The sequence below is a fragment of the Microcaecilia unicolor genome, chromosome 5 (assembly GCF_901765095.1).
Source record: "Microcaecilia unicolor chromosome 5, aMicUni1.1, whole genome shotgun sequence".
In the NCBI taxonomy this organism is placed as follows: domain Eukaryota; kingdom Metazoa; phylum Chordata; class Amphibia; order Gymnophiona; family Siphonopidae; genus Microcaecilia; species Microcaecilia unicolor.
This window is the reverse complement of record NC_044035.1, coordinates 254,239,014-254,265,240: the sequence shown is the minus strand read 5'-3', so window position 1 is coordinate 254,265,240 and position 26,227 is coordinate 254,239,014.

Below are 26,227 nucleotides of genomic sequence, written 5' to 3'. Positions count from 1 at the left end.
TATATTTGCATAAAGCAAGCTGATCCTTAGTTCTATCATAGGAAAATATATTCTATGCACATTCATTTCCTGAAAACCAAACTGGCAAGAGCAGTAAGACAACTGTGTTGGTTATCATTGACCAGATGTACCTTTGAAGCATCCCTATGCTCAGCAGGAGGAGAGTGGGGGTTTCCCTCCAAGACTGTGGGAACACAGGGAAGAGACTCAATTAAAGGAAGCAACAGTGGCAGTGGTACAGCTTTTGGAAAGGTGTCCTGCTCTAAATACAGTATGTCCACACTATACTTCAAACGCTCAACACTCATATTTTCAACATTGATACTATTTGACCTCAGTAGCAACTCTTTTCACATGAGCTTTCTGCTCATGACTCACCTGTCTTCTCATTGGTCCTAATAATTTTATTTCAAACACTTTTTAAACTTTATATCTTTTATCTTTGCATCTTTTATATCATAATTAAGTAAAATGAACTTAGGTTTTTTTTTATCAGCTCTAGTTTCTAGTAGAGAATGACACGGAGACAGGGAACTACAGTAACCGCGGAGATGGGGATGAGGATGGAGCCTACGGAGATGGGCCGGGGACAGAGCCTGAGGGGACAGGGTGGGGATGGGGCAGGGATGGGGACAGAGCCCATGGGGATAGGGACAAACTTTGTCCTTGTGTCATTCTCTACTTTGAAGGCTGTTAAGGAGTTGGACAGTTATTTATGCTCGAGTGATGCAGGCGATGTTTACATTTTTTGGAAAAACAAGCAAAAGTACTGGCCACAACTGGCAAAATTTGCATGGGGGATCCTATGCATTCCTGCTACCAGCACATCTTCTGAGAAGATGTTTTCTATTACAGGAAGGACTGTGGAAGACAGGAGAGCTAGACTGAATCCTGAGATTGTTGATGACTTATTATTCATCCACAGATTAAAATATCATAACAGTGCTTCATAGGGAATATTTCTTCCCCACTAAGGCATACCAAGTGGGTTGCATTTTGTACCCCTGGACATCTTAGGGTGGAGTAGGGTTCCTTGGGGTAGTAGAAGCCAGCTATTGTTGAGGTTGGAAGGGTAGGGGCGGAGGGTTATTATAGTTGCTCATTGTTATTATTGTTTTCCATTTGTGATTTATAAACAACAGTTGCACAGAATATTGTTCCTTTTTATACTTTAATAAAAAGATTTAAATATAAAATCATAAGTGTTTGAGGATTCTTCAGATGAGGACAGAGCCCACGGGGATGGGGACAGAATCTGCGGGGATGGGGACGAGACCTGCAGGGATGGAGACAAAGACAAAACCCACAGGGACGGGGTGGGGACAGACATAGAACCCATGGGGATGGGGGCAAACTTTGTCCTCGTGTCATTCTGTAGTTTTTAGATCCATCGTCAACATGGACCATGTTTTGCTTGGCATTAAGCCAACAACTTCATCAGGATGTGGACAACGCAAGTTGCTTGCCAGTTCTCATAATGCCGATATATGACACATTGAAAGGGGCACCTTGTCTGCCAGCAGTATCCCTTCAGACCAACCTCTTTAAAAGCACATAAGTGGGCTGGTGGTATTTCTAATTATAATCCCCCCAAATACTACCAGCCCATAAGCCATGTGCCTTTAAGGGGTGGTCCCAGGAAACAAATAGGCAAATGGTGCACAAGGGCCAGACCAGTAGAAAAAAATGAGCAGACCAGAAAAAAGACTAAATAGTCCAAAATATGGTTTGTTGGCGGAGGGAGAGCAATATTTTTACCAGCTCTGCTGCAAGTTTTTATAACTTACCATCTGGTATTTTGGGCCCCCTATTCTATCTTCACAAGGCCGGAGAAATCCGCAGTTGCTCCTGCTCTCCCAAGATAATAAAAAATGGCACTGGACAATCCAAAGTTGGTACAAAACTACCAAAGAGAAAGAAAGAGAAATAATCCACTAACTGGCACTCTGTCACATAGCATAAACAGGTAATAAACAGACAATATTAATGCTAAATATCATTTCCGCACAGTAAGAGCACCCACACTCTTTGAGAGGAAGGAAAAAGCCTCAGAATCACACCTCCTCTGCACAAATACAAGCGGTAAGGATTTAAAGATAGAAACCTCAGGTGTAAAAAATTGGCACCATTTTTAAATGGGATTCAGGTTGGAGTGGAGGAGTGGCCTAGTGGTTAGGGTGGTGGGCTTTGGTCCTGGGGAACTAAGGAACTGAGTTCAATTCCCACTTCAGCCACAAGCAGCTCCTTGTGACTCTGGGCAAGTCACTTAACCCTCCATTGCTCCAGGTACAAATAAGTACCTGTATACAATATGTAAGCCTCATTGAGCCTGCCATGAGTGGGAAAGCACAGGGTGCAAACATAACAAAAAAAAAATGGCCCTCAAGGGTTTTTCACAGTGGGAAGAGGAAGACTGGATCTGGGGAGATTTTTTTTTTTTTTACTACAGATTAGCACATATTGAAGGGCATTTTCGATATGACGTCTAGATCTGATTTTGTTTTGAAAATGGTCAGTTCCTAGATGTTTTGTGCTCAGTATGTTTTTCTTTTGTGACCATTATCGAAAAAAAGGTCCAAGGGAAAAATGCACAAAAACAAGCCATTGGGATGTATGGGGGGGCCAGCATTCTTAGTAGACTGGCCACACAGACATCACAGCAGCGCAGTGGGGCACCCTAGAGGCCAATGCAGTGGACTTCACATAAAAGGTCCCAGGTATACATCTTGGGATGTCGTCTTCATTGAGAATTTTTGCTGCTATTGGTTTGCCTGGTGAGAGTGGAGCGGGAGAATTGCAATCTGGGATGCTGGAGGTAAAAAAAAACAAAAAACCCCAGCTATTGTGACTCTTGAGTCACTCTGGGAAGTGATCCAGGCTGTGAACTGTTTTCTTCAAGTTGTGGTACAGCAGTTGGTGAGTGAATGTAAATATTCTAAAAAGATTTGCATGACCAGGCCAGTTCTTTGGAACATTATTCATCTAAGTTTGAATCCATGGAAATGAGAACTGCTCAAACTGTGGTAACCTTGATGAAGCACGAGGATTATTTGCACCATATGATTGAAGTCTTAGAGAATCAAATGAGAGAGAATAACTTGAAGTTATTAAATTTCAGTTGAATATCAGCACTTAACCACGTAAGTGCCAAATCTGCTCCCAGACTGCCAACAACAAACCTGTTAGGTAGTTGGATTGAATCTTCAATGGTGCTATCCAGTTAAGAGTCACTGAATATCTTTGGATAGCCCTTCACAGGTAATTTACTCAAGCAGATGTGGAGGAGTGGCCTAGTGGTTAGAGCACCTGGTTTGATATCCAGAGCTGGCCAGTTCAAATCCCACTGCTGCTCCTTGTGATCTTCAACAAGTCACTTAATTCTCCATTGTCAGGTAGAAAATTAGATTGTGAGCACTCCAGGGACAGAGAAATTACCCAGTGAACCTGAATGTAACTCACCTTGAGCTACTACTGAAAAGGTGTGAACAAAGTCCAAATAAATAAATCATTTTGAATATTGACCCCATGGTTAACCTAGTAAATGATAGCAGATGAAGACCTGCATCCGGGCTACCTAACAAGCTGGCCAGAGTTAAACCTTCCACTGATTGCAGGCTATATCTGTTGCCTCAGATCTTTCAACCCTTTGGATTCTCAGAAGTGCACTATGTTTTCCTTCACTAGCACTTCCGTTAACTTTTCCAACTATGGAAGTTAATTGAGTGTTTGCAGGATATAATAAATCTAATCTGACTGGAAAATGTAAAACATAGGCATCAATCATCTTTGCTTCCCTACACATTCACCAAAACAGTGTCTCAACAAATTGTTAAGTGGTACTGCCTCTGATGAATGTTTCAGTAACAAGGAGACTCACCTGATGGGGCCTCTAGCTCATTACAGAGCTGCCAAGTTACCCATTACAGGAGGGAGACTTTTTGGCCAGTCCTGATTTTAAACTTACATCCCAAAGCACTGTAGTATTTGAAGTCCATGATTTTATCCATTGAAATCAGTGCTGCAGATCCCATAATGCACTGGATGAAGTTGGCAGAAATCCAGGACCAGCCAAAAAGTCTCCCCCCCCTGGAATGGGTAACTTGGCAACTCTGTCATTACATGTCAAAATCTTAATCCTAATAGGGGATATATATATATAATAGGAGGTACCTAAAACATTAACAATAAACAGTACTTCTGTTCTATATAAATTACAAAATCTTTATTAGTGAAAACAACCAGTGCATTAAAAGAATTACCAGATAGTATCCCTGCAACTCACTCACACTACCATCCACTGTGGATGGTAGTGTGAGTGAGTTGCAGGGATACTATTTGGTAATTCTTTTAATGCACTGGTTTGTTTTCACTAATAAAGATTTTGTAATTTATATAGAACAGAAGTACTGTTTGTTGTTATTACATGTCAAAAGCCATAACAGAGTAGCCATTTTTTTGTGCCTATCACTACAGGCTAGATTTGAATTGGGGTGAGTAAAATGTTTCTTGCACTCTTCTGATTATTAACCAGCTGAGTTGCCTGGTCCCCTGTTTCTTGTTCTTCATTTCTGTCTAGCCCCTACCAGTGGTGACATTGGGTAAACTGTGATGCTTTACCAACCAACAGCTACAAGGGAAGTCCTCCATTGAAACAGGAAACCTTTCAGTGCCTTCTCCTTTAGAATGTCTACACTCCAGGTTTTAATTAAATCTTTTCTACCAATAGGGCCATTAAATTATTATTACATAGCAATTAGGGACACAGTTTGATGTACATTTGATTGATATATGTTTCCAGACTCAAGAGAAGTATGATGTACCTCCAAAGTAAGAAGGAACAAACATTCTCTAATCACAGTGAAAACATCACTGTGGCCATTTACTAAATTTGTCCATACCTGATATTGAAAAACACTGTTTCTGAAGCCAAAATGCAAACGGAATGATAGCTGATTAGACCAGAAAAGCAGGTGTTTCCTAGGAAACCAAATAAATCTAAATGCAGTGATCAGTCCCTGCCATCTGGAAAAGATTGGACTATACGATGGGTGTCTATTACTGTGTTTGTTTGTATAGATAAGCCTTGGTTTGGAACTTCAGCCAATCCTAATTTGATGACACTATAAGGGGCTGGGGAGTTAATCAGGACCCTATGATTAAGCCTACAATTAATTTATAGGACATCCCTCTTTTTTATATTTGTACCATATGTCAGTAGAGTTTGGCAACAGACATCAGAAAAGGAAGAAGGCCGAACATTGAAGGATGAATATTGAAAGAGCACATGAACAACTTAAATTGGGGGTATACTTACTTCCCAGCTCATCCTGACCAGCTGAAAATAAGATAGAAAAATATCTCAAAGTCATAATCCAAGTAACCTTAATTTATTTCACTGAAACAATTAAAAAAAAACCCAACAACAACAACAACTTAAAAACACACTGAGGGTCACAACAGCTAATTTTGCATTAAAATCAATCTGAGAGCATTCACGATAACACCACTATTAAATTATATGCACAAATGTACTTTTACAAATAAAAACATGCATGTACACACTATGCTGCAGTGTTTCCCAAGTCAGGCCTGGAGTACTCCCTTGCCAGTCACGTTTTCAGGATATCCATAATATGAATATGCACGAGATTCATTTGCATATATTGTCTCCATTGTATGCAAATCTTTCATGCATATTCATTGTGGATATTCTGAAAACCTGATTGCAGTGTCGTTCCTAGGTCGGCTGCCACCCGGGGCGGATCGCTGCTGCGCACCCCCCCCCCCCCCGGGTGCAGTGGCATCCGTCCCCCCAGGATGCAGCACGATCCCCCCCCCCCCCGACGCAATGACACCTCCACAGGGTGCATTCTTAGCTGCAGAAAGCAGCCGTGTGGCTGTCATCTCCGCTGGCTCCCTCTGCCCTGGAACAGGAAGTAACCTGTTCCGGGGCAGAGGGAGCAGAGAACCAGTGGAGCCGACAGACGTGCGGCTGCTCTCTGCACCCCTCCAGCAGCATGCACCCGGGGCGGACCACCCCCATCGTCCCGCCCTTGCTACGCCACTGCCTGATTGGCAAGGGGGTACCCCAGGACAGACTTGGGAAACACTGCTATACTGCATTCAGACCTAGGGATATGCACAGGTCAATTATTAATTTGTTGTGTGTCTGGCTTTTTCCCAATTTTATGTAAGTACATAAGTATTGCCATACTGGGACAGACCGAAGGTCCATCAAGCCTAGCATCCTGTTTCTAACAGTGGCCAATCCAGGCCACAAGTACCTGGCAGAAACCCAAATAATAGCAACATTCCATGCTACCAACTTTCGTGCACAAAAGAGGAACAAGACTTGGGTGTGATTGTATGTGATGATCTTAAGGTGATCAAACAGGTAGAAAAGGTGATGGTAAAAACTAGAAATATGCTTGGGTGCCTTGGGAGTGGAATGACCAGTAGGAAAAAGGAGGTGATGATGCTCCTGTATAAGACTCTGGTGAGACCTCATTTAGAATATTGTATACAATTCTGGAGACCACACCTTCACAAAGATAAAAACAGGATGAAGTCGGTCCAGAGGGTGGCTACTAAAATGGTCAGTGGTCTTCATAAAGCATATGAGAACAGACTTAAAGATAACAATATGTATTCTTTGGAAGAAAGCAGGAAGAGGGGAGATAAGATAGGGACATTTAAATACCTACACAGCATAAATGCACAGGAGGTGAGTTTCTTTCAATTGAAAGGAAGCTCTGGAACCAGGGGGCATAGGATGAAGGTTAAAGAGGATAGACTCAGAAGTAACCTGAGGAAGTACTTCTTCACAGAAAGGGTGATGAATTCGAGGAACAGCCTCCCAGTGGAAGCGGTGGACATGAAAAAAGTATCTGAATTCAAGAGAGCTTGGGACAAGTACATACAATCTCTAAGAGTCTGATAGGGAAAGTAGATGGCATGGATGGGCAGACTGGATAGGCCATAAGGTCTTTATCTATGTTTCTATGCTAAAGTGCCACATTTAGGAGTGTACATTTACACTTGCTATTGACATGGCTTAAGTGGGCACACCAAAATGTAGACAGATAGGTGCCCACTTGCACTAGTATTCCATAATGGAATCTTGGTTGCCAGATGCTGCTATAGAAATAGCATTCTATAGGTATGGTATATCGAATTCTATAATGCTTTTCAAAAACTCAAGCGCATAAATGCAAATATTTTTACCTCTTCTAAATATACTTCAACAGCTTCTTCAAGCCCTCTTTTCAAACATGTCACATCAAGACACAATTATCTCTCCCAAGCAATACAGTTTTAAAGATGAAGTCACTCACTCACACCTCTACAGTAATGATTGCCAATCTATTTCCTTGTTAAATCCTCATGGGTCTAGAGTATATCATTTGAAATCCAATATGGCTCCTTATTTAGAAATCTTTAAATGACATCCCCCTCCCTGTGAAACAAGTTTACTGGTTCAAATATTACAATTTATGTTGTCAAGTAATCCAGTGTCTCACTAGTGGCACTACCTTTTAGAAACTGTCCCCTTATTCACTTGTTTAATACCCATGTCATTTTAAGCATTCTCATAGTAAATGAAATTCTCTAATCTCTTATCTGTCTAGGTTGTCTGTCTTGAATAGCTTGTAAGGTCTGTCGAGCAGAGATTGCCTCCTACATGTTCATGTACAGTGTTCTGTATGTTTAGTAGTGCTGTAGAAATGATCAGTACTAGAAACAGTAGTGGTAGTATTGGTAATAGAGGTAATGTTGCTAATGCATAGCTCCTGGGGAATGTCTAGCCTTCTAATGGTTATTAGGAAAACCTACTGGGGTCCGAAACTGAGGGAGAAAAGAAATACTACAGACAGAATTGGGGTACAATCAGTGAAGAAAGCAACAGAGAGATTGGCTTTCTGTCATATGTAAAAAGTTCATGTGCCATGTGGGACCTGAAGGCAAGGAGGGGCAGTGTTTATCCAAGCAATAATCCTTGTTATCAAAATATCAACTTATCCTTATGCGATGAAGGGTTAGAGATCAGGTTAGGGTTCAAACCAGAGATCAAATAGGGTCTTCAGTACTACGGCACAGAGGGAAAATGAACTGACTAGCTGAGCCTGGTGGTTTTCAGCTGCCTTCGTGTACTCAGCTTTTCTATTTGAGTCTAATTCCTTCACGCCATGGTAAAGAGCCTGCCCTGCTGAGCTGCAGCTATTACTGTACGTGTCAAAAGAAAGACAGGAAAGAAAAGATGAACGGGGTGGTGTGGAAGTAATTTTCACATGTTTGAGTTTTTCTGTAACCTAATCCAGAGCACGGCTCTCCTGGGGTTTTGCCCTTCAGGCCCTTCCAACTCGTCATTTGATTTTGTCTTTGATATTGTTATCCCCGCTCTACGGTACTGTGTATTTTCCTGATTTGAACTGGCAGATCAGACGATAGGGGGGGTTCTTGTTCACCGGAAGGCACTACTCCGGGGAGGAGAAGGAAACAGTGAGGTCTCCGTCTTTTTCAGTCCAGACTCTGAGCCTCCTCAGCTTCATAGCTACTCTTTCCCTAGGGTTGCCAGTATGATGGCATTTGGTCAGCCTGGCTGGTTATAATTAATGGAGACTATCAGCTGCAGAACCTTTAAATTGGCAATATAGTTTCTGGTAACCCACTAAGTACTGGGCCTTCCCTTTCCTTGTTCTTACTGCCTGCTGTAGCTGCCATCAAACTCAGGATTGACCCCAACACTTTTGGTGAAAGGTAATCCAAAGGTCTGGGGAAGGGGGATGGTGAGAGTAGAAAGATGAGGTCCAAAAGGAGTCTAGGAAACGGTGAGGTCTGGGGAGTCTGAAATAGGATGTGAAGAATGTGTTGCCTCTTTTATTAGGGGGAAGTGGACAGCTTAAGGGGTCTTTTACTAAGCTGCAGTAGTGTTTTTAGCTCACAATAGAAATCAGCAGGCAGTAAACGCTGAGACACCCATTATATTCCTATGGGCATCTCGGCATTTACCGCCAGCTGATTTCCACCATGAGCTAAAAATGCTACCATGGCTTAGTAATCTTCCTTGCTCCAGAGGCAACTGTACTGCACCAGTTCAGGCAATGTTTTCAGGGGACGAGCAGACTGCCTCACTCAAAAGAACAAGATACCTCTGAGCTTTTGTCATGGCAGGTTTTGCGATGAGATTTAATGCCAGTTGCTAAAGAGTGACCTCTATAGCTGTGGATAAAGATCCCACTAGTTGACAAATGAAAGTATAACTGCACAGTATTGACAACCACTAAGCCGGGGGGGGGGGGGGGGGGGGGGGAAGGGGAGAGACAACCTGTAGCCCACCTCTGAATAGTATGTGGCCTGCGAGACCATGGGAAGTATTTACAGAAATTTTAAATACTGTATTTCACAGATATTTTCAGAACAGCCACTTTATCAGTTTGTTTCCATCATTTTAGTCAAATTTTTACTTATTTATTTATCTCAGAAGGGATATGGAACTCTGTGCATTTCCAGTTCCAACATTACATAATGTTGCAGCCTGCGTCTAGTACTGACATTCATGCGGCTGCCCACCCCTGCACTAGGCCTATCCCATGCTTGACACATCTCACATATGTGCACTCATTACACTGTATATTCGCCAATGTAGGTACAATTTCTGTTTACTGTGATCCAGATAATGACTCAGAATACACCATTTTTCACATCAAATAAGCAGTGTCTGCTCTGAGCATCACAGGAATGATTTCATGAAAAAAAAAAGTGCTATTGATTAGAACTATGTGGAGCACCCTGGGACTCATGCATGAATGACACAGTGGAAGCCAGGAGTCAAGCAGAATGAAAGAGAGTGAAATAGAACGCCGGGGGTGAGCCTGGTTCAAGCACTGTAAGGGACAAGAGAGTGGAGCTGTAGTCCTGCATGGATGGTCTAGAGAGAAAGTGGGTAAATCCAAATAGGAAAAATAACCCACGAGCAAGGAACACTGAGCAAAAAGGAAGTGGGGTCGAATCAAGAATGACCATTCATCCAGAATGATGCGCACACCAAGACTTTATTAGGCCCTACAAGCAGAATAAGTGTTTCAGAGGGCAAAACACCGCCTGATTCAGGGGTCACAAGCCCACTGTAGCTGCAATTACTGTGGTGCAATGACAAAATGTCTCTAACAGACCTGAAGTGCTCAGAGACCGAGCAACTCAACTTTCCAAGTGAGCAGCATCTTTTTAGTACCTCGGTCTCTGAGCACTTCAGGTCTGTTAGAGACATTTTGTCATTGCACCAACATATTTATTTCTTACTTTCCAAAATTTTCTAACCAAAGTAATTGTAGCTACAGTGTGCTTGTGACCCCTGAAGCAGGCGGTGTTTTGCCTTCTGAAACATTTATTCTACTTGTAGTACCTAATAAAGACTTTTGTGCTCATCTACGGAGAAGTCCCGAGTTACATGACAGACTTGATCGACTTACCAATTAGAAATACATCTGAATCAACATGATCTTATCTAAATCTTAACTACCCAAGCTGCAAAGGACTTAAATACAAAACAACTTACGCATCTAGTTTTTCTTACATAAGCACACAACTGTGGAACGCATTACCAAAAGCCTTGAAAATGACGTACAACCACCTAAAATTCCGGAAATCACTAAAAACTAACCTGTTTAAAAAGGCATACCCTACCGATTCAACTTAAATGCCTAATCTCTGCAACACAACCAAACTAAAGCATGTAATGGACATAACACAACTCTTCCTTTCTCCGATTCCCTAATGTGGCTATGCCACATGAACTTGATCTTACCACAACATCACCCTGTATTTGTTCACACCGGGGCCTGCAAAGGCCTCTCTGGTATTATGTAAGCCACATTGAGCCTACAAATAGGTGGGGAAATGTGGGATACAAATGTAACAAATAAATAAATAAATCATTCTGGCTGAAGGGTCATTCTAGAGGAAAGTGAACACTTCCATAATCCAGGGGTACTCATATGCAGATCTTTAGTAGGAATCAATCCTCCTCCTCCCCCTTCCAATGCTACAGGTTTGGATGGAGACTCTGTCTCCTACACCAGGTGCTACTTGTCCTAGAGTTGACCCTCCCCCCTTTCTAGTACTTCTTAAAAATCTAGTCAGGCTTCCAATGCAGAATGCAGCCATACTATATGTTGATTTTGTTAAATGTGCAAATGAGTTGTAATGATATTCTCCCCCAGCTAATAAAATAACATTCCTTTTATCGAGTATGCCTCACTTTCTTCAGGAAGGTTACAGTGGGAAAATTGAGCTGTCATGAAAGGAGTCTGCAAGGTCTGTCCCAGTATTCGGCCTAATGATCCCCTTAGAGAGTCAATGGCTGTAAAGGCCTTCTAGTCACAGTCTGAAGAAAGTTGGAATGTATTTTGAAATAAAGCAGTCTCAACTGGTGTCCCTGGTATAAACTGCTCATGAAGGAACAAAACGGTATAAATTTCTCCTTTACATGCACACCTCACCATCATAGAAATCATCAAAACAATGTGAATATATTATTATTATTGTTGTTATAGAATGCTTTCTGGGTGACTCAGTTGGGGTGGAAAAGGCTGAACTAGCAGACAGAGGCATTGGTTTTTGCACCACTGATGTTCCCAATGCCAAGCCCATGAAAGAGCTTTGGGAAGGCTCTTCCATTATGTTTGACATGGTTTATATCAGCAAGCTGCTTTTTACACATTGTTAATTGCATGTTTAATGAAAAATGTTAATTGCAAAAAAAAAAAAAATTCAGAAAATAAACAGCATAAAATCAACATATAGACAGATTATAATCTGCACATATTACCCAGTAGTGCCCATGTGTTGCTGTTTTCCTTCAAGTTTAAGCCTTTTCTCCTGCATGCTATCTTTAGCATTCATTAATGTTACTCAGCATCATAATCCTACAGCTGCTTCTCCAGAGGATGCCCCTGGTTGACCATCTGATTCAGCAAGTTGAATGCACAGCAGATTAAACAATTAGCATAGTGTTTAAAAATAAACAGTGTCTTCTTACTCCGAGAAGGACTGATTGTGAAGTCTTCGAATAAAGTGACACAGAGGTACAAGATGATGCTCTGTACTGCTGTCATCCACTGATTATGTCATGTACACTGTCATGAGACTCATGTTACAAACAGGCCTGGAAGTAATTAAGGGAAGGGAATTCAAGTCTATCCAAAAGGTGCAGTATGTCCACAGTTTAAGCATTAAGAATCCTTTCCAGAAATAAAAAGCAATAAATCAGCATCTCATCACTGCATGACAGGGCGGAGGAATAAGGGGGTGCTCAAGGACAACCTGACTAAAGGAGGTGGAGGGGCATAATCGAACGAAAACGTCTATCTCCATGGGCATTTATCTCCGAGAACGGGTCCATGAAGGGGCGGACCGAACCGTATTTTCGAAAAAAATAGACGTCCATGTTTTAGTCGACAATTTGTGAGCTGGGCGTTCTTGTTTTTCAGCGATAATGGAAAATGAAAGCGCCCAGCTCAAAAATGAATAAATCCAAGGCATTTGTGCGTGGGAGGGGCCAGGATTCGTAGTGCACTGGTCCCCCTCACATGCCAGGACACCAACCGGGCACCCTAGGGGGCACTTTTACAAAAACAGAAAAAAAGGTAAAAGAGCTCCCAGGTGCATAGCACCCTTCCCTTATGTGTTGAGCCCCCCAAATCCCCCTCAAAACCCACTGCCCACAAGTCTACACCATTACTATAGCCCTAAGGGGTGAAGGGGGGCACCTACATGTGGGTACAGTGGGTTTGGGGGGGGGGGGGTTGGACGACTAAGCATTAAGCAGCACAATTGTAACAGGTAGGGGGGGATGGGCCTGGGTCCACCTGCCTGAAGTCCACTGCACCCCCCTAACAACTGCTCCAGGGACCTGCATACTGCTGCCAGGGAGGTGGGTATGACATTTGAGGGTGAAAATAAAAAGTTGTGAAACATCATTTTTTTTGTGGTGGGAGGGGGTTAGTGACCACTGGGGGAGTCAGGGGAGGTCATCCCCGATTCCCTCTGGTGGTAATCTGGTCATTTAGGGCACTTTTTGGGGCCTTATTCGTGAGAAAACGGTCCAGGAAAAGTGCCCTAAATTCTAGCTACAAACACATACTTTTTTTCCATTATCGGTGAAAGGCGCCCATCTCTGTTCGGGTGATAACCATGCCCCAGTCCCGCCTTCACCAAGCCTCCGACACGCCCCCATCAACTTTGTACGCTTCCGCGATGGAGTGCAGTTGAAAACGTCCAAGTTCGGCTTTCGATTATACCGCGTTATTCGTTTTTGTGAGATAAACGTCCATCTCCCGATTTAGGTCGGAACTTGGGCGTTTTTCTCATTCGATTATAAGCAGGATAGTGTCCTCCACCTAGTTCACCAACATACCAAGTCACGTGCATTCAGCCCCGTTCTGCAGCTCACATGCCAAAACCCCTTCCTCTCACGAATTTAGGGAGCTGGCTTCCCCCAGAAGAAACCTCCTTCCTGAAAGCCTCCCACTATCTACATCCGGACCTACCTGAACAATGCCCTGGTGGACTAGGGTACTAGGTCAGGCAGCAACGATCCACAGTTGATACTTCCTATGCTGGCACCATGGTTTTAAATGGTGGCAGCAAACTCTCATCAGACTACCAGGGATCATTGCTACCTGACCTACCCTTGAGCACCAGGGCATTGTTTGGGTAGATCTGGGGCAGGGTAGAGTCCTGGGATCCTTTCAGGAAGAAGAGGAGGGAATGGGATAAGATGTCATTGTGGGGGTGCAAGAAGGAGAAGAGATGCTACATCAGGTGGGGCAAGGAGAGAGACAGGTCCTGCATGAGGACAAGGATGGAGAGAGCTGCTGAATTTGGGGACAAGGAGGGAGAGAGCTGCTTTATTGGGGGGCAAGGAGGGAGAGAGGTGCTGGGCAGAAGGTCAGGTTGGGAAGAGAGAGATCCAATGAGGGGGGTGAGGAGGAAAGAGGGTGCAGAGAGGGAAAGAGGTGCTGAACAGTTGGGGGAGGGAAATGACAAGAAAAGAGACAAGTGCCAGAACCTGCATGGAAAGAAGGAAGAGAGAGAAAGAGATGCTGGTCCTGCAAAGGGGAGAAAGAATAGGAGTGAGGGAAGAGAGAGGAACACTTGCTGGACCCTTTGGGGGGTAGAGGGAGGGAAGAGAAAGAGAGAGAGAGATGCTGGTCAGGAGAGGAGACAGGAGGGAATGAATAGAGAGACAGAGATACTGGCATATTGGGGGGGGGGGGGGACTAGGGACACAGAACAGTTAGGTTGGAGAGGGCATGAATAAGGACACAGAGATGGAAGATTCTCAACATGGCGGGAAGACAGGGGTGATGCTGAGGCAGATAGATAGGGATGAAGAGAGAAGAAGGATGGTTGACATGGAAAAAAAAGAAGTGTCAAATCGACAAGGAGACTCTGGCAAGAGAGTTAAGAGAAGAAAGCAGAATCCAGAGACTGGGACCAACATAAAGTTGTTCCTTTAGCTTAGCAGCAGAAGGTCGCAAGTTCAAATTGTAAAATCCCCAGCTGGACAAGCAGCAAGTGAGGAGCCTTCATTCACATACTGTAACACACCAAGAATTCATTTATCTGTCTGCTTGCAAGCTACTCATTACAGGTGCCCTGTGATAGGGTTTCTGGTATCATAGTCTAAGGCAATCTTCCATAGACATAGGTTTCAGTGTAACTGGCTTGACCCCAGAGCTGCCAAGTTCTAGGAGGGAGATTTTATGCCAGTCCTGAATTTCAAACAAACCTATCCTGATACATTATGAGACCTGTATTACTGACAGAATGGATAGAATCAGGGAATATAGTTAGCACACTGCTTGGGGCAGGGGCATAGCCAGAACTTGATTTGGGGGGGAGGGGAGACCCAGGGCTTGATTGGGGGGACCAAGTATTTCCTCGCAGTCGTCGTTCCCCCCCCCCCCCACCACCACCACCACACACACACACCCCTCTACTGCCGTCTCCTCTGCCATCGAATCATACCTTTACTGGAGGAGATATTCAAGTCCCAACAGCTGAAGAGATTCTCTGCCAGAGCCCCCGCCCATGATGCCTGAGCAGCTATGAAGCAGGCAGGGTACTCCAGCCTTCAACACTGGCACTTCCACGCATGCTCTGTTCAAAGCATGAATTGAGCGTGCATGGAAGTGCTGACATTAGTGGCTGGAGCACCCCACCAAATCATCTGGTGCTGCAATTTTGAAGGGAGCCTGAGCCCATGGTGTGTGTGTGGGGGGGGGGGGGCTCTCACATTAAAACACAGGACTGCATCAACTCCATTAAATTGAACAGGTTTACTGTCAGTAAGAAAGACTTTTAGCTTTGTCGCACATTTGTGCTTATTTTTTTCTGTTTTTAATAAACGAGTTACCCTTGTGTTGGAATTCGATTAGTTCCCCCCCCCCTTTTTTTTTTTACTATACAGATCGTGCCACTGAAAATTATTACAGACCACCCTGGCACTTTCCAGATTGTGCTGAGGCAGAGCAAGAGCAAGCTGTGGGCATTTCATTACTCATCCAGAGACTGGTGGTATTTAGTCTGCTATCCATATAGCCATCTGAATAACTTTAGGACATCTATACATCAGGGTTCCCACTGCTCTGCACATATATTCAGTGCCATTCACTACCTGATATCAGCACTGAACATGCATGGATAATTTAAGCACTGCAGTTGGCATTTCAAGCAAATGCAACAGTGGTGTTTAAATATTAGGCAGAAGAAAGATGCACAATGGAGAACAATCCACATTTAAATTCAATTAGTCTAAAATTGTTATAGATACTATCGGCAAATGTATAAAGGAGGGGTTGAATAATGCACGTTGGTGGATTATGTTGGGTTTTTGATGGAAATGTTATGACTGTAGAGTTTGTTATATTCAATTGTGCTATGTACATTGCATGTTATAAAGTTTCAATAAAAATAAATGCTTCAAAAAAACGTCAAGTGAAGCACTCATAGAGAAATATCTTGTAGATTAGAGAGGATGAGAGTGGAGCTGCTGACAGTACAAAAGTCATACTGGCTAAGTGCAATCATCTACCCCTTATATTTTAATCAAAACTATTGCACAGAAAAACTTATTTCAGAGTGAGGACACTTTATAGCTTTCGGCACTGACATAGGTCAGCTGATTGCACAAACATTGGTTTTGCTAACTTTTGAAAATAGTTAGAACTGGTCTTCTTTCAGCATTCTCTCTCCTTGAAATTTTAATTCAGTGGGTCATCTGCTTTGAGCTAATATAGGGGAGGAGAGTTGCATAGAGAGTGTGGGACCAGACATTCAAAGGCAAACAGGTAAAATTCCAGGGGAAAATCTCAGGGTGAACTCGGGTCATCAAACCTAATTTCCAAAATATTGCTACTTCTAACATATTAAAAATATACAGATAGTGAATAAATCACATTACAAATGTACTCCAGATTGTAAAACATCTAATATAATAATTCGCACCTCCAACGTTCTGAAGCTGACTCCGTGGCAGTGTGGCATTGAAGCCGTGTAGTGTTCGTAGGGTTCGTAATCGCACTCCCGATCACTACCCCGCCCTCGAGGGAACTCTGTATAGTTGCCAGGGAAAGAAACGCAACGTCAGAAGGAGAAGGGACCAACCACAGGCAATCGCAATCGCTCTCAGTTTCCGCAAACAGGAAATGAGGGCGGGACCAGAGGAACAGCTGAAACCACAGCCTGTCTGAAGCGGTGTCTCTACTTGCTGCACTTCAGTGTTGGCGGCCCAGCAGGAGGTAAAACTTTTTAAACAGCACACGTCCTCCTTGCACTCACAGGTCACAGACACAGAGGAAGGGAGGCGCTGGGCGGCGGAAATCAGAGGAGATGGGGGCATGGATAGAGGGGGGGGTCTTGAGATGATGGGGGCTCCTGAGATGAGAGAGAGAGAGGGGGAGGGGTGGGGGTCCTGAGATGAGAGGGAGGGGTGGGGGTCCTACGATGAGAGAGGGTGGGGTCCTGAGATGAGAGAGATGGGAGAGGGGGAGGGGGCGAGGGGGAGAGGGGAGGGGGAGGAGGAAGGGAGGAGGGGGTCAGAGGAGGATGGGGGTCGGGAGGGGGGAGAAAGGGGGTTGGGAGGAGGGAGGAGGAAGGAGAAGAGGGGATGGGGGAGGAGGAGGGGGTTGGGGGTGATGGAGAGGGGGTGAGGGGAGGAGGAGGGGGGAGGGGGCTCTGGAACCTTGCTAGCGCCCTTTTCCTTTCTGTTTGAAACGGGCCTCTTTTACTAGTATAATATATATACACAGTTTATGTCATTCCTTAGAAATCCTTTTGCTTAGTACCATTACATATATATTTTGTAAAGGAATTTTTCTTTGTATTTCCAAAAAGGAGGAAAAAAGACCTCAGTTGGCTGTAACTGTCTTACCTATCGAAAACAGCAAGTAAACCTGCAGTCAGGTAGACAATTATAATAAGTAAACAGCTCACAGTTGATAGAGAACTTTTATAGTGGTGATCCCTTTTAGTTTGTTTACTTCTAACATATTAGAATTTCAAATCATGAGCATAAGATTTAACAAGAAAAGGTTTTACAAGGGTCTCACCATCACATACTTGTGATTTGCGAAGAATACATCTGCTAATAGAGAAAGTGTTTGCTTGACCCTGCTTGTTCTCTAAAGTGCAAGACTGTCCATTCGGGCTGAGCAGATGAGATCTCATTAGTGTCTCCATCTTATCCTCTTACTAGAGAATGACACAGGGACAAAGTTTGTCCCCATTCCCACCCCATCACAGTGGGTTCTGTCTCTGTCCCCACCCCAACCCCAACCCCACAGGTTCTGTCTCCATCCCCGCCCTATCCCCGTAGGCCCTGTCTCTGTCCTTGCCCCATCCCCGCAGGCCCTATCTCCATCCCCACCCCGTCCCCATGGGCTCTTTCCTCATCTGCAGAAGCCTCGAACAATTATGATTTTAAATTTAAATCTTTTTATTAAAATATAAAAAGGAACAATATGCTGTGCAGCTATTGTGTATAAATTACAAATAGAAAACAATAATAACAACGAGCAGTTATAATAACCATCCACACCACCACCCTCTACCCTTCCAACTCCAACAAAAGCTGATTTCTACTACCCCAAGGAATCCTAATCTACCCTGTTAAAATGTCCAGGGGTACAAAATACAACCTGTTCTGCATGCCCTAGAGGGGAGAAATATGCCCTATGAAGCAGTGTTATGATTTTTTAATCTGTGGATAAGTAAGAAGTCATCAACAATCTCAGGATTCAGTCATTCTCTCCTGTCTTCCACAGTCCCTCCTGCAATAGAAGATGTCTTCTTAGAAGATGTGCTGGTAGCAGGATGTACAGGATCCTCCATGCAAATTTTGCTAGCTGTGGCTTGTTTTTCCAAAAAATAAATTATTGTCATCTGCATCAATCAAACATAAATAACAGTCCAGTTCATTAACAGGCTTCAAAGTAGAAATTGACATAGGGACAAAGTTTGTCCCCATCCCTGCCCCATCTGACCCCATCCCCATCCCCGCAGTTACTGCAGGTCCCCGTCCCCGTGTCATTCTCTACTCTGTACGTATTTCACTTTTGGTTATAGGCAGCACATGCCAGAGCTTAATTGTCACATAGAGAAATGTACTATCACTGATTTAGTCAAAGATTCTCTCCATCACACAGAGTACACATGAATAGTTCTGCACATTCTGTAATCATATTTCAGTATCAAAGTCTTAGGTCTGCTAGTATTTTCAGTCTTCCAAAGATATTAAGCAATGGTAGGTCTATGCCTTGTACATTCTTTATCAGTGGATCAGTTATAGAGTGTTGTGAGGGGCAGGGCCCAATGCTGATACAATATTAAGGGTGGGATTAAGGCATAGGCAAACCACCCTCAGCTTCCAGACTGACAGCCCTCCTCTCTGTTCCTTTCCCTCCCCCCATGCGTTTAACCCTTTTACTTTCAGTCGCAGTGACAGCAGTGAAGAAGAAGACAACACAGCGGGCTCTCCTCCAGCTTCTCCCTTGCCTTCCCTCCCACAGTGTCCCACCCTCGTGGAAACAGGAAATACATCATCGCAGAAGACGGAACACTGTGTGAGGGGAAGGGAGAAGCTGGAGGCGAGCCCGCTGTGTTGTCTTCTTCACTGCCGCCGCTGCGACTGAAAGTAAAAGGGTTAAATGCACGGGGGGCAGGAAGGAACGGAGAGGAGGGTTGTCGGGGAGCTGAGGGAGGGCTGGGAGAATCGCTGGACATGGAGAGGAGGGCAGAGGAGAGAAGAGATTGCTGGACAGGAGAGGAGAGGAGGGGAGGGCAAAGGAGAAAGAAGAATTGCTGGACATGGATGGAGAGAGGAAATTTGCTGGATATGGATGGATGGAGGAGAGAGCAGGGGAGAATGAAGTGTTGCTGAACATGGATGGATGAAGGCGATGAAGGGGAGGGCAGGGGAGAGAGGAGAATTGCTGGACATGAATGGATGAATGGGAGCAGGGGAGAGAGGAATTTTGCTGGATATGGGTGGATGGAGGAGAGGGCAGGGGAGAATGGAGAGTTGCTGGACATGGATGGAGGAGAGAGGAGGGCAGGGCAGGGGAGAGAGGAGAATTGCTGGATATGGATGGATGGAGGGGGTAGGGGAGTGAGCAAATTTGCTGGATATGGATGGATGGAGGAGAAGGCAAGGGAGAGAGGAGAATTGCTGGACATGGATGGATGAATGGGGGCAGGGGAGGGAGGAAATTTGCTGGATATGGGTGAATGGAGGAGAGGGCAGGGGAGAATGGAGAGTTCCTGGACATGGAAGGGGGGGAGGAGAGGTGTAGATAATAAACACAGTTATGCACCCTGGAGTAGAGTTAAAGGGCAAAGGCCATAAATCGTGAGGCCCAGGAACTTATGATCTGATATGATATCCTTACGGGCAAACAGGCCTGGGAAAGGAGGAAGCATAAACAAACATGAGAATGTGTTCTAGCAGGTGAGGGAAACCAGATAGTTTTGAAAAAGACCAGATGATCCCGAGTAAGATAACTTGCTGAAACCTTGTAAATCATTGTTAAATACAAGTGTATAAAAATAGCTGTTTCAGTTCAGTATATTGGAGTGACAAATACAGAAAGCATATGTATGCAGTAGTTCTATCCTTCCATGAGAAAATATTAATTGTATCAATACTTGGTAAGGAAATAAATTACTTTTCTCATAAGTGGCAGCCTCGGTCTTTTATCTCTACAAATTGTGGGTAACCTGTATATGAAGATTTGAAGAGGTGGTAAAAAGACCTAAAATATTTAACAGAGGGCAGGGGAGAGAGGAGAATTGCTGAACATGGATGGATGAATGGAGGGGGCAGGGGAGAGAGGAAATTTGCTGGATATGGGTGGATGCAGGAGAAGCAGGGAAGAATGGAGAGTTGCTGGACATGGATGGATGGATGGAGGGAAGTCAGGAAGGAGAAGCACGTGGATGGAGAGGAGGAAAGAGAGGAGAAATGCTGGACACGAATGGAGTGGATGGCAGTGAAGAGAGGAGAAATGTTGGACAAGGATGAAGGGAAGGAAAGACAAAGGAAGGAGATGCACACGGATGGAGGGGAAGGGAGAGAGGAGAAATGCTGGACATGGATGGAGAGGAGGGAAGACAGAGGAAGTAGATGCACATGGATGGAGAGGAGGGGAGTGAGGAGAAATGCTGGATTTGGATGGAGGGAAAATTGCTGAATTTAAGGGCTGGATCGGAACACTTTGAGGGCAGATGCTAAAACTGGAGGAAGAATAGAGACAGGGCTACAGACAGGATGCATAAGGACACAGGAGGATGGTGGACATGGTGAGAGAAAAAATATCAAATGGAAAGAAGACACTGCATAAAACAGAAGACACTGGGACCAAAGCGAATAGAAAAACGAAATGATCAGACAACAAAGGTAGAAAAAAGTATTTTATTCAGAATTTATTAATTAGAATATGTCAGCTTTTGGAAATGTGCATCTGTGATATTTGCATGTAAGTTTCAATTTTTCTAGTGTTGCTGCATGCTGAGTCTGACTTCTTGAGGTAACTTTCCAGTTCAGTATTTTGCCTTCATATTTTTTTTTATTTCTAGTTCCTTGTGTCATATCTGTTGTGTCATGTGTTTTTCATGTGTGATCAAGGTGCAGTATTCCGCTAGTGTGTAATATTTGCAGCCCTTTTTGTTTTGTTTTTTGTCACTAGGTAGTATACTGCCATCATCCTGTCCTCATGTACTTCAAGCTGTGTCTCTCCCTGGTTAGTTAATGCCCCTCACCTTTCCCAAAGTCATGTCACAAACACTGTCTCTGGGACAGCTGTTCTGTTTTCTTCCAGTGTTATTTGGCTCTCAGTGAGTTTAATCCATGAGGTGTCCAAAATTCTTCACTGTTCACAGTCTTGCAAGAATAGCATAGGAGTTTGTATGCTGTATAACTCAAATTCACTGAGAGACACACGGTCCTGAAGGAAAGCAGAGCAGTTGTTCTGGAAACAATGCCAGCAGCAAGCTTCTGGACAAAGTAGAGGGAAGTATGTACTGACAGAAGCGTGTTAGGGGTCACTGGGGGTTGCCAATGGTCCCCAAGCCTTGCAATGAACTAGGGCATTGCTGTCTCAGGGGCAGGGTTTAATGGATACTCCATCTTTGAAGGTTGCAGAACATGCATGTACCCAGGAATGCTCCTGTTGGATAATAGGGCCACAATTGCAGAATCAGATTAATTTCATTTTATTTATTACCATTTATCTCTATAACTTCAGATGCTGTTTTAGACTTCCATAAAAATAGGTAGAAAAGAAGTGAACCAAGAGTGAACTGTTCCAGCGAAACCTAAGGAAGCCAGATGAGTAAGTAAGAGAGAGTGACCTACTAACTCAAAGGCCGCACTTAAATCCAGTGAAAGTAAAAGAACCTGTGAGCCCCTATCAAATGTGGAGTGAATTCATTTAAGAGTGAGATAGCTATAGTTTCAGTGGAATGAGCACATCTGAAACCAGATTGCCCAGGATACAAAAAAAAAAAAAAAATTGAGGCTTCAATGTGATCTGAGAATTGGTAAAATACTATTTTCTCTATAAGCTTTAGAAAAAAGCTATATGCAATACTGGACGATAACTGGTGGGATCATGTTTGGTAAGAAAGGATTTCTTCAAAACTGGATGTATTACTGAAGTTTTCCAGGATGCTGGAATGGCTCCCATGGAAAGGCTATTTCTGATCAACAGGAAGCAACAGGAAGGAGCTCGTGAGTGGAATTGGTAAAGCCAAGAAGGAGGTAGGGGATCTAAAGAACAAAATGTTTTCTTAACAGATGTAAAAGTTCTGCTCTCAAAATGGCTGCTGTGACTGAAGCATCTCTCCTGACTATACCACTAGACCGCACCACGGGCCTTTAAAAATGGAACACAGTTCTTTAATGAATGAGCCTTGACAAAAAGACCCGACACGGGCCGTGTTTCAGTGACTAGCACCTGCGTCAGGGGTCCCCACGTCTCATATAGTAAAAGCTACAAAGCACCAAGGCACTTTCACTTTCTGTATCCAAATGGATGAAAAGCAGGTGCTAGTCACCTGACGCAGGTGCTAGTCACCGAAACACGGCCCGTGTCGGGTCTTTTTGTCAAGGCTCATTCATTAAAGAACTGTGTTCCATTTTTAAAGGCCTGTGGTGCTGTTTTTTTTGTTTGGACTTTAGTTTGTACTTTGTTCCCTCTCTTTTGTTATATACCACTAGACCACCAGGAATTGTAAAGTAGTTCCTCTAAGCACATTCAGTTCTCCCACATTTCCTAAACATCTACTTTTTTTTTAAATTCAAACACTATAAACATATGAAGTAAACCTAGGGAAGCGGGCCAGCATTCAAACCGATTTTGTACTGGAACATGGGATGGACACAGAGTAAAGAGACTTTCCTCAGTTAAGACTAGTGATTGATATACTATACTAAATTAGTATTTATTGTCCACCTTATTACCAATTAGCTTCAAAGTGGATTACAATTTAGAAAATGCACACGAAAACAGATTTTAGAAAAAATATATAGTAAATAATACAACACTGGACTAAACTGTTTGCACTTGTGCAGCAGGGAGCAATCACAGTAAGACCACTGCTTTACCTCTTAAATATGGAATAGGAACACATAAATAAATATGGTGGCACTCTTTACTGTCCTCAAGACCATACTTTGACCACATCACACTGTTTTTAAGGCACAGCTGTTGAATATTTAAGTATTCCCTATAGCCACAGGTGAGCCTGAGGGAGCCCAGGCCCATCATCCACGTGCATGCTCAGTTCCACACATGCTCAGTTCATGCACACGATTTGAGCATGTAGGGTGTCGGCATCGGTTGTGCTGACTCAGACTGCCAGTTTTGGACACATGTTTTGCAACTATGGCAGACTGTCTTTCTTCTATGTTTGTGCAGTGCTGCGTACGCCTTGTAGCACTATAGAAATGCTAAATAGTAGTAGTAGTAGTAGTAGTAGTAGCTGTTGCTGTCTTCAGCTGGCAGGACTTGGGGATCCCCACCAAGGAAAATATTTCATTTTTAAATTTGGTGGGGGGGGGGGGGGGGGGAAGGATAGTGGGTAGAAATGGAATTTGGCAGAGTGGGGGTCTGGGAGGGAGAGAGGAAATGCAAACCCACCCAACCTATCCATTGGCCTATCCAAAAATTTCATTCTGGCTACACCATTGGTGAGAGTACAATTCTCTTCCAAGTCTTGATAAGTACTTTCAGGTGATCACCCCATTGCATATGACCTATACCAAATCTTATCAAGGCAACTACTATAATTTAAACAAAGCAGGAAAGAAAAATAAAAATATACTGGCCACATATTGTCCAGGACAGCAAGGTGCTCACCTTAGCTCAAGCACCAGGGCTAAAGACAGTGGTAGCGGTAGCACAGATACTTCAGGTAAAGGTAACAGCCCTGCTGTAGCTATAGGACCCATTGGCCCACTTCAAAAACTCACTGCCACAGAAGACAAAATACAATAAAAATATTGAGAGAATTAGCTATGGTTGAGTGGACTCCTAAAGATAAAAAGGGATAACGTACTGCTAGAAGGTATATATACAAATATGCCAGAAATGTTGACAGTTGGTAGTATAATACAGTGGTTAGAGTACAGAACATGCTACCTTGCTCTTTTCTGTGATATCATTTATAAAGTTATTTTCTTGCTTCAAACAGTGGATATTCTAATTTGGGGTTTGGATTTTAGATCTGATTATTTGCCATTCCAAATTCATGCACAAGGTGAGTTACACGCAGATGCAGTAAGAAACGGTGATATACTTATCTGCCGGAGTGTTTCAGCAGCAGGAATGTTTTTAGTTAGATTTGTTGATATGCTGCTTTAAGGCCAAGAGAAAAAAGGCTTCTCTGGCTGGGTGGGATTAATTCATATTCCCAGTAAGTAACCCAAGGTGATGAAATAGGAAGTTGCTTATTGTTCATAGCTGAGAACATATTTCCACGTTTGCCTGTTGCATGGACTCAACGTGTTGAAGGTAGATTTTGGCTTCTATGCTGAGAGTTGGAAAATGGTGTCTCCAGATTCTGGCCTTTGTGACCTACAATTACATGATGAAAAGAGTGAAATTAGCAAAGAACAATAATAAAACTGAAGTGCTGTAGATTGCTGCTGCACCGTGTTGTTTCTTTTTATTGTCTGTAATGTCTTCAGTGTATGTGAAGTCCTTGCCTCCAACCCTCCATCCCCCTTAAAAACAATAGTAGTCACTTTTCCTGCAGAATTATAGAAATTTGTGTATTTCTTCCTGCATAACCTCTTTTGAACAACAAAATATAGACACTAATCGCTTTTTTTTTTTGTGGTCCTCTAGTGACAAGCTTTTAACACAGACCATATGGTAGCTTGAGCCACAGAGAGCTGCAGGAATAGGATAGAAAGGAGGATGGAGAAAGAAGAAAAACATCAATGTGAGGCAAATATGAGGGGAGGAAAGGCATAATAAATGAAAGTATAGATTAAAGTCAGTTGTGCTTTATACATTCTCTGTGTTGTTTTCACCTCCAGGCTTCTTGTGATATTAAAAAGTCAAGAGAAAGAGAAGTTTTGGCAAACTGTAATAATGCAACTGTACAATTATACTTTTATGTTTTATTTAATTTTATTTCACTAGATTTATATTATGTACTGCAATTGTATTTCTTGCTATTTTTATATATTATTATACTGCCATAAATATTTTCATGAAAATGATGGCCTTTAATTAAAGAAAATAAATAAATAGTGGAAAATAGTGTAGCATATTCAGATATACTCAGGACAGATAAACAGTCTCAACCATAAGACCATAGGAGCCAACTTTTTAAAATGACTGGGGGTGCTAAACACAATGGAAATTGCACCCCCCCCCCCCCCCCCCACAAACACAGTCGAGAAGTTTGCTCAATATTGGGGGTGCTCAAGCACCCACAGCACCCATAGAGCTGGCTCCTATGATCAACTACTTCATTTATTATAATTCACAGCAACAATAGAAAGTGGTGTATTTTACCCAGGTGCATCCTCCACTTCCTAGAGGAATCATAGAGACTTATGATTTGGCCAAACATCTTCTGGTGGGTACTGTGGTCTGCTGCAGTTTCATGGCTGACTGTGGCCCTGGTACTGAGGAGTGTAATGCTTCTGGGTGTCTTGATCTCCTGATTGGAGTATTTCTCTTGTAGGATGCCTGGTATCCCTACCCCAGTAGGTAATCCAGATCTTTCACTGCAATTGAGGACTCATGACTAAGTCAAATATATATGGACATTTTTCTCCGCTCTGATCCATATTCCATTTTGACCATGAATGAGTGACATAGGAGTTGTTTGTAACCTCTGCCATCCTTCAGTCATTGTTGCCATCAATTTAGACTTGAATGGTCTGGCCTTCTTTTGGGGCTGGTCTTTCCTTGGCCCTCCTATTGTAATAGTAGGCCTGTTTATCCTTAGATTCCTCTAGTTGATAATGAATTGTCTATGATGATGGAGTTTCTAGCAAAGCATTCATAGTAGGTAAAAGAGGCTGGGTCTGTTGCCTGAAAATGATATGAGCTGGAGATTCTCCTAATACCTCAGAAGGGTTATTCCTCCAATCTAGTAGACACAGGAATGGATCAACTGAGGCCTCATAGGCTTTCTGTAAAGCTCGCTT